Source organism: Apostichopus japonicus, chromosome 17 (assembly GCF_037975245.1).
Source record: "Apostichopus japonicus isolate 1M-3 chromosome 17, ASM3797524v1, whole genome shotgun sequence".
In the NCBI taxonomy this organism is placed as follows: domain Eukaryota; kingdom Metazoa; phylum Echinodermata; class Holothuroidea; order Aspidochirotida; family Stichopodidae; genus Apostichopus; species Apostichopus japonicus.
The window spans coordinates 23001866-23015120 of NC_092577.1; the positions used below are offsets into that span (position 1 = coordinate 23001866).

The following is a 13255-nucleotide window of genomic DNA, read 5'->3' on the forward strand; positions in this document are numbered from 1 at the left end:
TTAACATAATATATATTAAATCCATTCATGTATAATATATATATTAAATCCACTCATCATACCCTACCAAACAACTAGCCTACATTTCACCTCTTAGAATGTCTACGGCCACATCACGATGACTATACTGGTTCTCGTCCGATCACCGAAGTCAAGCAACGTAGAGCGCAGTCAGTACTTGGATGGGTGACCGCCTGGGAATACTGGGTGCCGTAGGCCTTCCTTTTCCTAATTAGAACACTGTCTTGCCACAAGGAAAGCGATTTGAAAATCGAATATATTAATAAATAACTCGTTTGTTTTTATATATTATAATTTTCTAAATATAAATGTAAAATATAGATTAACATAATATATATTAAATCCATGCATGTATAATATATATATTAAGTGCACTCATCATAACCTACCAAACAAGTAGCCTACGTTTCACCTCTTAGAATGTCTACGGCCACATCACGATGACTATACCGGTTCTCGTCCGATCACCGAAGTCAAGCAACGTAGAGCGCACTCAGTACTTGGATGGGTGACCGCCTGGGAATACTGGGTGCCGTAGGCTTTTATTTTCCTCATTGATAACACTATGTTGCCACGACGATGAGAAAGTGAAATGGCCTACATTGACCTCTTATGTAAACGGCCATATCACGTTGACTATACCGGTTCTCGTCCGATCACCGAAGTCAAGCAACGTAGAGCGCAGTCAGTACTTGGATGGGTGACCGCCTGGGAATACTGGGTGCCGTAGGCTTTTATTTTCCTCATTGATAACACTATGTTGCCACGACGATGAGAAATTGAAATGGCCTACATTGACCTCTTGTTATGTCTACGGCCATATCACGTTGACTATACCGGTTCTCGTCCGATCACCGAAGTCAAGCAACGAAGAGCGCAGTCAGTACTTGGATGGGTGACCGCCTGGGAATACTGGATGCCGTAGGCTTTTATTTTCCTAATTGATAACACTACGTTGCCACGACGATGAGAAATTGAAATGGCCTACATTGACCTCTTGTTATGTCTACGGCCATATCACGTTGACTATACCGGTTCTCGTCCGATCACCGAAGTCAAGCATCGAAGAGCGCAGTCAGTACTTGGATGGGTGACCGCCTGGGAATACTGGGTGCCGTAGGCTTTTATTTTCCTAATTGATAACACTATGTTGCCACGACGATGAAAAATTGAAATGGCCTACATTGACCTCTTGTTATGTCTACGGCCATATCACGTTGACTATTCCGGTTCTCGTCCGATCACCGAAGTCAAGCAACGTAGAGCGCAGTCAGTACTTGGATGGGTGACCGCCTGGGAATACTGGGTGCCGTAGGCTTTTATTTTCCTAATTGATAACACTATGTTGCCACGACGATGAAAAATTGAAATGGCCCACATTGACCTCTTGTTATTTTTACGGCCATATCACGTTGACTATTCCGGTTCTCGTCCGATCACCGAAGTCAAGCAACGTAGAGCGCAGTCAGTACTTGGATGAGTGACCGTCTGGGAATACTGGGTGCCGTAGGCTTTTATTTTCCTAATTGATAACACTATGTTGCCACGACGATGGGAAATTGAAATGGCCTACATTGACCTCTTCTTATGTCTACGGCCACATCACGTTGACTATACCGGTTCTCGTCCGATCACCGAAGTCAAGCAACGTAGAGCGCAGTCAGTACTTGGATGGATGACCGCCTGGGAATACTGGGTGTCGTAGGCTTGTATTTTCCTAATTGATAACACTATGTTGCCACGACGATGAAAAATTGAAATGGTCTACATTGTCTTGCCACAAGGAAAGCGATTTGAAAATCGAATATATTAATAAATAACTCGATTGTTTTTATATATTAGAATGTAATACATATATATGTGAAATATAGATTAATATAATATATATTAAACACATTCATTATAATATATATATTAAATCCACTGATAATAACCTACCAAACAACTAGCCTACATTTCACCTCTTGTAATGTCTACGGCCACATCACGATTTCATAATTGATAACACTATGTTGCCACGACGATGAGAAATTGAAATCGCGTACATTGTCTTGCCACAAAGAAGGTGTCTTGCCACAAGGAAAGCGATTTGAAAATCGAATATATTAATAAATAACTCGTTTGTTTTTATATATTATAATTTTCTACATATATATGTAAAATATAGATTAACATAATATATATTAAATCCACGCATGTATAATATATATATTAAGTGCACTCATCATAACCTACCAAACAAGTAGCCTACATTTCACCTCGTAGAATGTCTACGGCCACATCACGATGACTATACCGGTTCTCGTCCGATCAGGTAAGTCAAGCAACGTAGAGCGCAGTCAGTACTAAGGTGGGTGACCGCCTGGGAATACTGGGTGCCGTAGGCTTTTATTTTCCTAATTGATAACACTATGTTGCCACGACGATGAAAAATTGAAATGGCCTACATTGACCTCTTGTTATGTCTACGGCCATATTACGTTGACTATACCGGTTCTCGTCCGATCACCGAAGTCAAGCAACGTAGAGCGCAGTCAGTACTTGGATGGGTGACCGCCTGGGAATACTGGGTGCCGTAGGCTTTTGTCTTCACAATTGATAACACTATGTTGCCACGACGATGAGAAATTGAAATGGCCTCCATTGACCTGTTGTTATGTCTACGGCCATATCACGTTGACTATACCGGTTCTCGTCCGATCACCGAAGTCAAGCAACGTAGAGCGCAGTCAGTACTTGGATGGGTGACCGCCTGGGAACACTGGGTGCCGTAGGCTTTAATTTTCCTAATTGATAACACTATGTTGCCACGACGATGAGAAATTGAAATGGCCTACATTGTCTTGCCACAAGGAAAGCGATTTGAAAATCGAATATATTAATAAATAACTACTATATGTAAAATATAGGTTAACATAATATATATTAAATCCATTCATGTATAATATATACATTAAATCCACTCATCATAACCTACCAAACAACTAGCCTGCATTTCACCTCTTGTAATGTCTACGGCCACATCACGTTCAATATAGCGGTTCTCGTCCGATCAGGTAAGTCAAGCAACGTAGAGCGCAGTCAGTACTAAGGTGGGTGACCGCCTGGGAATACTGGGTGCCGTAGGCTTTTATTTTCACAATTGATAACACTATGTTGCCACGACGATGAGAAAGTGAAATGGCCTACATTGACCTCTTATGTAAACGGCCATATCACGTTGACTATACCGGTTCTCGTCCGATCACCGAAGTCAAGCAACGTAGAGCGCAGTCAGTACTTGGATGGGTGACCGCCTGGGAATACTGGGTGCCGTAGGCTTTTATTTTCCTCATTGATAACACTATGTTGCCACGACGATGAGAAATTGAAATGGCCTACATTGACCTCTTGTTATGTCTACGGCCATATCACGTTGACTATACCGGTTCTCGTCCGATCACCGAAGTCAAGCAACGAAGAGCGCAGTCAGTACTTGGATGGGTGTCCGTCTGGGAATACTGGATGCCGTAGGCTTTTATTTTCCTCATTGATAACACTATGTTGCCACGACGATGAAAAATTGAAATGGCCTACATTGACCTCTTGTTATGTCTACGGCCATATCACGTTGACTATACCGGTTCTCGTCCGATCACCGAAGTCAAGCAACGTAGAGCGCAGTCAGTACTTGGATGGGTGACCGTCTGGGAATACTGGGTGCCGTAGGCTTTTATTTTCCTAATTGATAACACTATGTTGCCACGACGATGAGAAATTGAAATGGCCTACATTGTCTTGCCACAAGGAAAGCGATTTGAAAATCGAATATATTAATAAATAAGTACTATATGTAAAATATAGGTTAACATAATATATATTAAATCCATTCATGTATAATATATATATTAAATCCACTCATCATACCCTACCAAACAACTAGCCTACATTTCACCTCTTAGAATGTCTACGGCCACATCACGATGACTATACTGGTTCTCGTCCGATCACCGAAGTCAAGCAACGTAGAGCGCAGTCAGTACTTGGATGGGTGACCGCCTGGGAATACTGGGTGCCGTAGGCCTTCCTTTTCCTAATTAGAACACTGTCTTGCCACAAGGAAAGCGATTTGAAAATCGAATATATTAATAAATAACTCGTTTGTTTTTATATATTATAATTTTCTAAATATAAATGTAAAATATAGATTAACATAATATATATTAAATCCATGCATGTATAATATATATATTAAGTGCACTCATCATAACCTACCAAACAAGTAGCCTACGTTTCACCTCTTAGAATGTCTACGGCCACATCACGATGACTATACCGGTTCTCGTCCGATCACCGAAGTCAAGCAACGTAGAGCGCACTCAGTACTTGGATGGGTGACCGCCTGGGAATACTGGGTGCCGTAGGCTTTTATTTTCCTCATTGATAACACTATGTTGCCACGACGATGAGAAAGTGAAATGGCCTACATTGACCTCTTATGTAAACGGCCATATCACGTTGACTATACCGGTTCTCGTCCGATCACCGAAGTCAAGCAACGTAGAGCGCAGTCAGTACTTGGATGGGTGACCGCCTGTGAATACCGGGTGCCGTAGGCTTTTATTTTCCTCATTGATAACACTATGTTGCCACGACGATGAGAAATTGAAATGGCCTACATTGACCTCTTGTTATGTCTACGGCCATATCACGTTGACTATACCGGTTCTCGTCCGATCACCGAAGTCAAGCAACGAAGAGCGCAGTCAGTACTTGGATGGGTGACCGCCTGGGAATACTGGATGCCGTAGGCTTTTATTTTCCTAATTGATAACACTACGTTGCCACGACGATGAAAAATTGAAATGGCCTACATTGACCTCTTGTTATGTCTACGGCCATATCACGTTGACTATACCGGTTCTCGTCCGATCACCGAAGTCAAGCATCGAAGAGCGCAGTCAGTACTTGGATGGGTGACCGCCTGGGAATACTGGGTGCCGTAGGCTTTTATTTTCCTAATTGATAACACTATGTTGCCACGACGATGAAAAATTGAAATGGTCTACATTGTCTTGCCACAAGGAAAGCGATTTGAAAATCGAATATATTAATAAATAACTCGATTGTTTTTATATATTAGAATGTAATACATATATATGTGAAATATAGATTAATATAATATATATTAAACACATTCATTATAATATATATATTAAATCCACTGATAATAACCTACCAAACAACTAGCCTACATTTCACCTCTTGTAATGTCTACGGCCACATCACGATTTCATAATTGATAACACTATGTTGCCACGACGATGAGAAATTGAAATCGCGTACATTGTCTTGCCACAAAGAAGGTGTCTTGCCACAAGGAAAGCGATTTGAAAATCGAATATATTAATAAATAACTCGTTTGTTTTTATATATTATAATTTTCTACATATATATGTAAAATATAGATTAACATAATATATATTAAATCCACGCATGTATAATATATATATTAAGTGCACTCATCATAACCTACCAAACAAGTAGCCTACATTTCACCTCGTAGAATGTCTACGGCCACATCACGATGACTATACCGGTTCTCGTCCGATCAGGTAAGTCAAGCAACGTAGAGCGCAGTCAGTACTAAGGTGGGTGACCGCCTGGGAATACTGGGTGCCGTAGGCTTTTATTTTCCTAATTGATAACACTATGTTGCCACGACGATGAAAAATTGAAATGGCCTACATTGACCTCTTGTTATGTCTACGGCCATATTACGTTGACTATACCGGTTCTCGTCCGATCACCGAAGTCAAGCAACGTAGAGCGCAGTCAGTACTTGGATGGGTGACCGCCTGGGAATACTGGGTGCCGTAGGCTTTTGTCTTCACAATTGATAACACTATGTTGCCACGACGATGAGAAATTGAAATGGCCTCCATTGACCTGTTGTTATGTCTACGGCCATATCACGTTGACTATACCGGTTCTCGTCCGATCACCGAAGTCAAGCAACGTAGAGCGCAGTCAGTACTTGGATGGGTGACCGCCTGGGAACACTGGGTGCCGTAGGCTTTAATTTTCCTAATTGATAACACTATGTTGCCACGACGATGAGAAATTGAAATGGCCTACATTGTCTTGCCACAAGGAAAGCGATTTGAAAATCGAATATATTAATAAATAACTACTATATGTAAAATATAGGTTAACATAATATATATTAAATCCATTCATGTATAATATATACATTAAATCCACTCATCATAACCTACCAAACAACTAGCCTGCATTTCACCTCTTGTAATGTCTACGGCCACATCACGTTCAATATAGCGGTTCTCGTCCGATCAGGTAAGTCAAGCAACGTAGAGCGCAGTCAGTACTAAGGTGGGTGACCGCCTGGGAATACTGGGTGCCGTAGGCTTTTATTTTCACAATTGATAACACTATGTTGCCACGACGATGAGAAAGTGAAATGGCCTACATTGACCTCTTATGTAAACGGCCATATCACGTTGACTATACCGGTTCTCGTCCGATCACCGAAGTCAAGCAACGTAGAGCGCAGTCAGTACTTGGATGGGTGACCGCCTGGGAATACTGGGTGCCGTAGGCTTTTATTTTCCTCATTGATAACACTATGTTGCCACGACGATGAGAAATTGAAATGGCCTACATTGACCTCTTGTTATGTCTACGGCCATATCACGTTGACTATACCGGTTCTCGTCCGATCACCGAAGTCAAGCAACGAAGAGCGCAGTCAGTACTTGGATGGGTGTCCGTCTGGGAATACTGGATGCCGTAGGCTTTTATTTTCCTCATTGATAACACTATGTTGCCACGACGATGAAAAATTGAAATGGCCTACATTGACCTCTTGTTATGTCTACGGCCATATCACGTTGACTATACCGGTTCTCGTCCGATCACCGAAGTCAAGCAACGTAGAGCGCAGTCAGTACTTGGATGGGTGACCGTCTGGGAATACTGGGTGCCGTAGGCTTTTATTTTCCTAATTGATAACACTATGTTGCCACGACGATGAGAAATTGAAATGGCCTACATTGTCTTGCCACAAGGAAAGCGATTTGAAAATCGAATATATTAATAAATAAGTACTATATGTAAAATATAGGTTAACATAATATATATTAAATCCATTCATGTATAATATATATATTAAATCCACTCATCATACCCTACCAAACAACTAGCCTACATTTCACCTCTTAGAATGTCTACGGCCACATCACGATGACTATACTGGTTCTCGTCCGATCACCGAAGTCAAGCAACGTAGAGCGCAGTCAGTACTTGGATGGGTGACCGCCTGGGAATACTGGGTGCCGTAGGCCTTCCTTTTCCTAATTAGAACACTGTCTTGCCACAAGGAAAGCGATTTGAAAATCGAATATATTAATAAATAACTCGTTTGTTTTTATATATTATAATTTTCTAAATATAAATGTAAAATATAGATTAACATAATATATATTAAATCCATGCATGTATAATATATATATTAAGTGCACTCATCATAACCTACCAAACAAGTAGCCTACGTTTCACCTCTTAGAATGTCTACGGCCACATCACGATGACTATACCGGTTCTCGTCCGATCACCGAAGTCAAGCAACGTAGAGCGCACTCAGTACTTGGATGGGTGACCGCCTGGGAATACTGGGTGCCGTAGGCTTTTATTTTCCTCATTGATAACACTATGTTGCCACGACGATGAGAAAGTGAAATGGCCTACATTGACCTCTTATGTAAACGGCCATATCACGTTGACTATACCGGTTCTCGTCCGATCACCGAAGTCAAGCAACGTAGAGCGCAGTCAGTACTTGGATGGGTGACCGCCTGTGAATACCGGGTGCCGTAGGCTTTTATTTTCCTCATTGATAACACTATGTTGCCACGACGATGAGAAATTGAAATGGCCTACATTGACCTCTTGTTATGTCTACGGCCATATCACGTTGACTATACCGGTTCTCGTCCGATCACCGAAGTCAAGCAACGAAGAGCGCAGTCAGTACTTGGATGGGTGACCGCCTGGGAATACTGGATGCCGTAGGCTTTTATTTTCCTAATTGATAACACTACGTTGCCACGACGATGAAAAATTGAAATGGCCTACATTGACCTCTTGTTATGTCTACGGCCATATCACGTTGACTATACCGGTTCTCGTCCGATCACCGAAGTCAAGCATCGAAGAGCGCAGTCAGTACTTGGATGGGTGACCGCCTGGGAATACTGGGTGCCGTAGGCTTTTATTTTCCTAATTGATAACACTATGTTGCCACGACGATGAAAAATTGAAATGGCCTACATTGACCTCTTGTTATGTCTACGGCCATATCACGTTGACTATTCCGGTTCTCGTCCGATCACCGAAGTCAAGCAACGAAGAGCGCAGTCAGTACTTGGATGGGTGACCGCCTGGGAATACTGGGTGCCGTAGGCTTTTATTTTCCTAATTGATAACACTATGTTGCCACGACGATGAAAAATTGAAATGGCCCACATTGACCTCTTGTTATGTCTACGGCCATATCACGTTGACTATTCCGGTTCTCGTCCGATCACCGAAGTCAAGCAACGTAGAGCGCAGTCAGTACTTGGATGAGTGACCGTCTGGGAATACTGGGTGCCGTAGGCTTTTATTTTCCTAATTGATAACACTATGTTGCCACGACGATGAAAAATTGAAATGGCCCACATTGACCTCTTGTTATGTCTACGGCCATATCACGTTGACTATTCCGGTTCTCGTCCGATCACCGAAGTCAAGCAACGTAGAGCGCAGTCAGTACTTGGATGAGTGACCGTCTGGGAATACTGGGTGCCGTAGGCTTTTATTTTCCTAATTGATAACACTATGTTGCCACGACGATGAGAAATTGAAATGGCCTACATTGTCTTGCCACAAGGAAAGCGATTTGAAAATCGAATATATTAATAAATAAGTACTATATGTAAAATATAGGTTAACATAATATATATTAAATCCATTCATGTATAATATATATATTAAATCCACTCATCATACCCTACCAAACAACTAGCCTACATTTCACCTCTTAGAATGTCTACGGCCACATCACGATGACTATACTGGTTCTCGTCCGATCACCGAAGTCAAGCAACGTAGAGCGCAGTCAGTACTTGGATGGGTGACCGCCTGGGAATACTGGGTGCCGTAGGCCTTCCTTTTCCTAATTAGAACACTGTCTTGCCACAAGGAAAGCGATTTGAAAATCGAATATATTAATAAATAACTCGTTTGTTTTTATATATTATAATTTTCTAAATATAAATGTAAAATATAGATTAACATAATATATATTAAATCCATGCATGTATAATATATATATTAAGTGCACTCATCATAACCTACCAAACAAGTAGCCTACGTTTCACCTCTTAGAATGTCTACGGCCACATCACGATGACTATACCGGTTCTCGTCCGATCACCGAAGTCAAGCAACGTAGAGCGCACTCAGTACTTGGATGGGTGACCGCCTGGGAATACTGGGTGCCGTAGGCTTTTATTTTCCTCATTGATAACACTATGTTGCCACGACGATGAGAAAGTGAAATGGCCTACATTGACCTCTTATGTAAACGGCCATATCACGTTGACTATACCGGTTCTCGTCCGATCACCGAAGTCAAGCAACGTAGAGCGCAGTCAGTACTTGGATGGGTGACCGCCTGGGAATACTGGGTGCCGTAGGCTTTTATTTTCCTCATTGATAACACTATGTTGCCACGACGATGAGAAAGTGAAATGGCCTACATTGACCTCTTATGTAAACGGCCATATCACGTTGACTATACCGGTTCTCGTCCGATCACCGAAGTCAAGCAACGAAGAGCGCAGTCAGTACTTGGATGGGTGACCGCCTGGGAATACTGGATGCCGTAGGCTTTTATTTTCCTAATTGATAACACTACGTTGCCACGACGATGAGAAATTGAAATGGCCTACATTGACCTCTTGTTATGTCTACGGCCATATCACGTTGACTATACCGGTTCTCGTCCGATCACCGAAGTGAAGCATCGAAGAGCGCAGTCAGTACTTGGATGGGTGACCGCCTGGGAATACTGGGTGCCGTAGGCTTTTATTTTCCTAATTGATAACACTATGTTGCCACGACGATGAAAAATTGAAATGGCCTACATTGACCTCTTGTTATGTCTACGGCCATATCACGTTGACTATTCCGGTTCTCGTCCGATCACCGAAGTCAAGCAACGTAGAGCGCAGTCAGTACTTGGATGGGTGACCGCCTGGGAATACTGGGTGCCGTAGGCTTTTATTTTCCTCATTGATAACACTATGTTGCCACGACGATGAAAAATTGAAATGGCCCACATTGACCTCTTGTTATTTTTACGGCCATATCACGTTGACTATTCCGGTTCTCGTCCGATCACCGAAGTCAAGCAACGTAGAGCGCAGTCAGTACTTGGATGAGTGACCGTCTGGGAATACTGGGTGCCGTAGGCTTTTATTTTCCTAATTGATAACACTATGTTGCCACGACGATGAGAAATTGAAATGGCCTACATTGTCTTGCCACAAGGAAAGCGATTTGAAAATCGAATATATTAATAAATAACTACTATATGTAAAATATAGGTTAACATAATATATATTAAATCCATTCATGTATAATATATATATTAAATCCACTCATCATACCCTACCAAACAACTAGCCTACATTTCACCTCTTAGAATGTCTACGGCCATATCACGATGACTATACCGGTTCTCGTCCGATCACCGAAGTCAAGCAACGTAGAGCGCAGTCAGTACTTGGATGGGTGACCGCCTGGGAACACTGGGTGCCGTAGGCTTTTATTTTCCTAATTGATAACACTATGTTGCCACGACGATAAGAAAGTGAAATGGCCTACATTGTCTTGCCACAAGGAAAGCGATTTGAAAATCGAATATATTAATAAATAAGTACTATATGTAAAATATAGGTTAACATAATATATATTAAATCCATTCATGTATAATATATATATTAAATCCACTCATCATACCCTACCAAACAACTAGCCTACATTTCACCTCTTAGAATGTCTACGGCCACATCACGATGACTATACTGGTTCTCGTCCGATCACCGAAGTCAAGCAACGTAGAGCGCAGTCAGTACTTGGATGGGTGACCGCCTGGGAATACTGGGTGCCGTAGGCCTTCCTTTTCCTAATTAGAACACTGTCTTGCCACAAGGAAAGCGATTTGAAAATCGAATATATTAATAAATAACTCGTTTGTTTTTATATATTATAATTTTCTAAATATAAATGTAAAATATAGATTAACATAATATATATTAAATCCATGCATGTATAATATATATATTAAGTGCACTCATCATAACCTACCAAACAAGTAGCCTACGTTTCACCTCTTAGAATGTCTACGGCCACATCACGATGACTATACCGGTTCTCGTCCGATCACCGAAGTCAAGCAACGTAGAGCGCACTCAGTACTTGGATGGGTGACCGCCTGGGAATACTGGGTGCCGTAGGCTTTTATTTTCCTCATTGATAACACTATGTTGCCACGACGATGAGAAAGTGAAATGGCCTACATTGACCTCTTATGTAAACGGCCATATCACGTTGACTATACCGGTTCTCGTCCGATCACCGAAGTCAAGCAACGTAGAGCGCAGTCAGTACTTGGATGGGTGACCGCCTGTGAATACCGGGTGCCGTAGGCTTTTATTTTCCTCATTGATAACACTACGTTGCCACGACGATGAGAAATTGAAATGGCCTACATTGACCTCTTGTTATGTCTACGGCCATATCACGTTGACTATACCGGTTCTCGTCCGATCACCGAAGTCAAGCAACGAAGAGCGCAGTCAGTACTTGGATGGGTGACCGCCTGGGAATACTGGATGCCGTAGGCTTTTATTTTCCTAATTGATAACACTACGTTGCCACGACGATGAAAAATTGAAATGGCCTACATTGACCTCTTGTTATGTCTACGGCCATATCACGTTGACTATACCGGTTCTCGTCCGATCACCGAAGTCAAGCATCGAAGAGCGCAGTCAGTACTTGGATGGGTGACCGCCTGGGAATACTGGGTGCCGTAGGCTTTTATTTTCCTAATTGATAACACTATGTTGCCACGACGATGAAAAATTGAAATGGCCTACATTGACCTCTTGTTATGTCTACGGCCATATCACGTTGACTATTCCGGTTCTCGTCCGATCACCGAAGTCAAGCAACGAAGAGCGCAGTCAGTACTTGGATGGGTGACCGCCTGGGAATACTGGGTGCCGTAGGCTTTTATTTTCCTAATTGATAACACTATGTTGCCACGACGATGAAAAATTGAAATGGCCCACATTGACCTCTTGTTATGTCTACGGCCATATCACGTTGACTATTCCGGTTCTCGTCCGATCACCGAAGTCAAGCAACGTAGAGCGCAGTCAGTACTTGGATGAGTGACCGTCTGGGAATACTGGGTGCCGTAGGCTTTTATTTTCCTAATTGATAACACTATGTTGCCACGACGATGAGAAATTGAAATGGCCTACATTGTCTTGCCACAAGGAAAGCGATTTGAAAATCGAATATATTAATAAATAAGTACTATATGTAAAATATAGGTTAACATAATATATATTAAATCCATTCATGTATAATATATATATTAAATCCACTCATCATACCCTACCAAACAACTAGCCTACATTTCACCTCTTAGAATGTCTACGGCCACATCACGATGACTATACTGGTTCTCGTCCGATCACCGAAGTCAAGCAACGTAGAGCGCAGTCAGTACTTGGATGGGTGACCGCCTGGGAATACTGGGTGCCGTAGGCCTTCCTTTTCCTAATTAGAACACTGTCTTGCCACAAGGAAAGCGATTTGAAAATCGAATATATTAATAAATAACTCGTTTGTTTTTATATATTATAATTTTCTAAATATAAATGTAAAATATAGATTAACATAATATATATTAAATCCATGCATGTATAATATATATATTAAGTGCACTCATCATAACCTACCAAACAAGTAGCCTACGTTTCACCTCTTAGAATGTCTACGGCCACATCACGATGACTATACCGGTTCTCGTCCGATCACCGAAGTCAAGCAACGTAGAGCGCACTCAGTACTTGGATGGGTGACCGCCTGGGAATACTGGGTGCCGTAGGCTTTT

The 13255-nt window shown here is 41.8% G+C and overlaps 16 non-coding genes and 36 pseudogenes across 16 annotated transcripts; all 52 read left to right on the forward strand.

Annotated features, from left to right (window-relative positions):
- The first annotated feature begins 100 nt into the window (after nucleotides 1-100).
- Nucleotides 101-219, forward strand: LOC139956776 (5S ribosomal RNA; annotated as a pseudogene).
- Nucleotides 220-443: 224 nt separating this feature from the next.
- On the forward strand, nucleotides 444-562 carry LOC139956975 (5S ribosomal RNA; annotated as a pseudogene).
- A 73-nt stretch (nucleotides 563-635) lies between these two features.
- LOC139956219 (5S ribosomal RNA) lies at nucleotides 636-754 on the forward strand (annotated as a pseudogene).
- A 76-nt stretch (nucleotides 755-830) lies between these two features.
- Nucleotides 831-949, forward strand: LOC139956670 (5S ribosomal RNA; annotated as a pseudogene).
- Nucleotides 950-1025: 76 nt separating this feature from the next.
- LOC139955867 (5S ribosomal RNA) lies at nucleotides 1026-1144 on the forward strand. The gene has a single exon (XR_011789092.1). It is a non-coding gene; the product is annotated as a 5S ribosomal RNA (ribosomal RNA).
- Nucleotides 1145-1220: 76 nt separating this feature from the next.
- On the forward strand, nucleotides 1221-1339 carry LOC139955146 (5S ribosomal RNA). Its single transcript, XR_011788397.1, has one exon. It is a non-coding gene; the product is annotated as a 5S ribosomal RNA (ribosomal RNA).
- A 76-nt stretch (nucleotides 1340-1415) lies between these two features.
- LOC139957239 (5S ribosomal RNA) lies at nucleotides 1416-1534 on the forward strand (annotated as a pseudogene).
- A 76-nt stretch (nucleotides 1535-1610) lies between these two features.
- LOC139956802 (5S ribosomal RNA) lies at nucleotides 1611-1729 on the forward strand (annotated as a pseudogene).
- A 560-nt stretch (nucleotides 1730-2289) lies between these two features.
- On the forward strand, nucleotides 2290-2408 carry LOC139957696 (5S ribosomal RNA; annotated as a pseudogene).
- Nucleotides 2409-2484: 76 nt separating this feature from the next.
- On the forward strand, nucleotides 2485-2603 carry LOC139955509 (5S ribosomal RNA). The gene has a single exon (XR_011788747.1). It is a non-coding gene; the product is annotated as a 5S ribosomal RNA (ribosomal RNA).
- A 76-nt stretch (nucleotides 2604-2679) lies between these two features.
- Nucleotides 2680-2798, forward strand: LOC139955054 (5S ribosomal RNA). Its single transcript, XR_011788307.1, has one exon. It is a non-coding gene; the product is annotated as a 5S ribosomal RNA (ribosomal RNA).
- A 233-nt stretch (nucleotides 2799-3031) lies between these two features.
- LOC139957737 (5S ribosomal RNA) lies at nucleotides 3032-3150 on the forward strand (annotated as a pseudogene).
- Nucleotides 3151-3223: 73 nt separating this feature from the next.
- LOC139956220 (5S ribosomal RNA) lies at nucleotides 3224-3342 on the forward strand (annotated as a pseudogene).
- A 76-nt stretch (nucleotides 3343-3418) lies between these two features.
- On the forward strand, nucleotides 3419-3537 carry LOC139957037 (5S ribosomal RNA; annotated as a pseudogene).
- Nucleotides 3538-3613: 76 nt separating this feature from the next.
- Nucleotides 3614-3732, forward strand: LOC139955114 (5S ribosomal RNA). The gene has a single exon (XR_011788367.1). It is a non-coding gene; the product is annotated as a 5S ribosomal RNA (ribosomal RNA).
- A 233-nt stretch (nucleotides 3733-3965) lies between these two features.
- Nucleotides 3966-4084, forward strand: LOC139956777 (5S ribosomal RNA; annotated as a pseudogene).
- A 224-nt stretch (nucleotides 4085-4308) lies between these two features.
- On the forward strand, nucleotides 4309-4427 carry LOC139956977 (5S ribosomal RNA; annotated as a pseudogene).
- Nucleotides 4428-4500: 73 nt separating this feature from the next.
- Nucleotides 4501-4619, forward strand: LOC139957121 (5S ribosomal RNA; annotated as a pseudogene).
- Nucleotides 4620-4695: 76 nt separating this feature from the next.
- LOC139956671 (5S ribosomal RNA) lies at nucleotides 4696-4814 on the forward strand (annotated as a pseudogene).
- A 76-nt stretch (nucleotides 4815-4890) lies between these two features.
- On the forward strand, nucleotides 4891-5009 carry LOC139955868 (5S ribosomal RNA). Its single transcript, XR_011789093.1, has one exon. It is a non-coding gene; the product is annotated as a 5S ribosomal RNA (ribosomal RNA).
- Nucleotides 5010-5569: 560 nt separating this feature from the next.
- LOC139957697 (5S ribosomal RNA) lies at nucleotides 5570-5688 on the forward strand (annotated as a pseudogene).
- A 76-nt stretch (nucleotides 5689-5764) lies between these two features.
- On the forward strand, nucleotides 5765-5883 carry LOC139955511 (5S ribosomal RNA). Its single transcript, XR_011788749.1, has one exon. It is a non-coding gene; the product is annotated as a 5S ribosomal RNA (ribosomal RNA).
- Nucleotides 5884-5959: 76 nt separating this feature from the next.
- LOC139955057 (5S ribosomal RNA) lies at nucleotides 5960-6078 on the forward strand. The gene has a single exon (XR_011788309.1). It is a non-coding gene; the product is annotated as a 5S ribosomal RNA (ribosomal RNA).
- Nucleotides 6079-6311: 233 nt separating this feature from the next.
- Nucleotides 6312-6430, forward strand: LOC139957739 (5S ribosomal RNA; annotated as a pseudogene).
- Nucleotides 6431-6503: 73 nt separating this feature from the next.
- On the forward strand, nucleotides 6504-6622 carry LOC139956222 (5S ribosomal RNA; annotated as a pseudogene).
- A 76-nt stretch (nucleotides 6623-6698) lies between these two features.
- On the forward strand, nucleotides 6699-6817 carry LOC139957038 (5S ribosomal RNA; annotated as a pseudogene).
- A 76-nt stretch (nucleotides 6818-6893) lies between these two features.
- On the forward strand, nucleotides 6894-7012 carry LOC139955115 (5S ribosomal RNA). The gene has a single exon (XR_011788368.1). It is a non-coding gene; the product is annotated as a 5S ribosomal RNA (ribosomal RNA).
- A 233-nt stretch (nucleotides 7013-7245) lies between these two features.
- LOC139956778 (5S ribosomal RNA) lies at nucleotides 7246-7364 on the forward strand (annotated as a pseudogene).
- Nucleotides 7365-7588: 224 nt separating this feature from the next.
- On the forward strand, nucleotides 7589-7707 carry LOC139956978 (5S ribosomal RNA; annotated as a pseudogene).
- A 73-nt stretch (nucleotides 7708-7780) lies between these two features.
- On the forward strand, nucleotides 7781-7899 carry LOC139957122 (5S ribosomal RNA; annotated as a pseudogene).
- Nucleotides 7900-7975: 76 nt separating this feature from the next.
- Nucleotides 7976-8094, forward strand: LOC139956672 (5S ribosomal RNA; annotated as a pseudogene).
- A 76-nt stretch (nucleotides 8095-8170) lies between these two features.
- LOC139955869 (5S ribosomal RNA) lies at nucleotides 8171-8289 on the forward strand. Its single transcript, XR_011789095.1, has one exon. It is a non-coding gene; the product is annotated as a 5S ribosomal RNA (ribosomal RNA).
- Nucleotides 8290-8365: 76 nt separating this feature from the next.
- Nucleotides 8366-8484, forward strand: LOC139955631 (5S ribosomal RNA). The gene has a single exon (XR_011788865.1). It is a non-coding gene; the product is annotated as a 5S ribosomal RNA (ribosomal RNA).
- A 76-nt stretch (nucleotides 8485-8560) lies between these two features.
- On the forward strand, nucleotides 8561-8679 carry LOC139956828 (5S ribosomal RNA; annotated as a pseudogene).
- A 76-nt stretch (nucleotides 8680-8755) lies between these two features.
- Nucleotides 8756-8874, forward strand: LOC139956829 (5S ribosomal RNA; annotated as a pseudogene).
- Nucleotides 8875-9107: 233 nt separating this feature from the next.
- Nucleotides 9108-9226, forward strand: LOC139956779 (5S ribosomal RNA; annotated as a pseudogene).
- A 224-nt stretch (nucleotides 9227-9450) lies between these two features.
- On the forward strand, nucleotides 9451-9569 carry LOC139956979 (5S ribosomal RNA; annotated as a pseudogene).
- A 73-nt stretch (nucleotides 9570-9642) lies between these two features.
- LOC139956224 (5S ribosomal RNA) lies at nucleotides 9643-9761 on the forward strand (annotated as a pseudogene).
- Nucleotides 9762-9834: 73 nt separating this feature from the next.
- LOC139957244 (5S ribosomal RNA) lies at nucleotides 9835-9953 on the forward strand (annotated as a pseudogene).
- A 76-nt stretch (nucleotides 9954-10029) lies between these two features.
- On the forward strand, nucleotides 10030-10148 carry LOC139955756 (5S ribosomal RNA). Its single transcript, XR_011788986.1, has one exon. It is a non-coding gene; the product is annotated as a 5S ribosomal RNA (ribosomal RNA).
- A 76-nt stretch (nucleotides 10149-10224) lies between these two features.
- LOC139955147 (5S ribosomal RNA) lies at nucleotides 10225-10343 on the forward strand. Its single transcript, XR_011788398.1, has one exon. It is a non-coding gene; the product is annotated as a 5S ribosomal RNA (ribosomal RNA).
- Nucleotides 10344-10419: 76 nt separating this feature from the next.
- Nucleotides 10420-10538, forward strand: LOC139957241 (5S ribosomal RNA; annotated as a pseudogene).
- A 233-nt stretch (nucleotides 10539-10771) lies between these two features.
- Nucleotides 10772-10890, forward strand: LOC139955843 (5S ribosomal RNA). The gene has a single exon (XR_011789069.1). It is a non-coding gene; the product is annotated as a 5S ribosomal RNA (ribosomal RNA).
- A 233-nt stretch (nucleotides 10891-11123) lies between these two features.
- On the forward strand, nucleotides 11124-11242 carry LOC139956781 (5S ribosomal RNA; annotated as a pseudogene).
- A 224-nt stretch (nucleotides 11243-11466) lies between these two features.
- Nucleotides 11467-11585, forward strand: LOC139956980 (5S ribosomal RNA; annotated as a pseudogene).
- Nucleotides 11586-11658: 73 nt separating this feature from the next.
- Nucleotides 11659-11777, forward strand: LOC139957123 (5S ribosomal RNA; annotated as a pseudogene).
- Nucleotides 11778-11853: 76 nt separating this feature from the next.
- On the forward strand, nucleotides 11854-11972 carry LOC139956673 (5S ribosomal RNA; annotated as a pseudogene).
- A 76-nt stretch (nucleotides 11973-12048) lies between these two features.
- Nucleotides 12049-12167, forward strand: LOC139955871 (5S ribosomal RNA). The gene has a single exon (XR_011789097.1). It is a non-coding gene; the product is annotated as a 5S ribosomal RNA (ribosomal RNA).
- A 76-nt stretch (nucleotides 12168-12243) lies between these two features.
- Nucleotides 12244-12362, forward strand: LOC139955632 (5S ribosomal RNA). The gene has a single exon (XR_011788866.1). It is a non-coding gene; the product is annotated as a 5S ribosomal RNA (ribosomal RNA).
- A 76-nt stretch (nucleotides 12363-12438) lies between these two features.
- On the forward strand, nucleotides 12439-12557 carry LOC139956830 (5S ribosomal RNA; annotated as a pseudogene).
- Nucleotides 12558-12790: 233 nt separating this feature from the next.
- On the forward strand, nucleotides 12791-12909 carry LOC139956783 (5S ribosomal RNA; annotated as a pseudogene).
- Nucleotides 12910-13133: 224 nt separating this feature from the next.
- LOC139956981 (5S ribosomal RNA) lies at nucleotides 13134-13252 on the forward strand (annotated as a pseudogene).
- The last annotated feature ends 3 nt before the right edge of the window (nucleotides 13253-13255 follow it).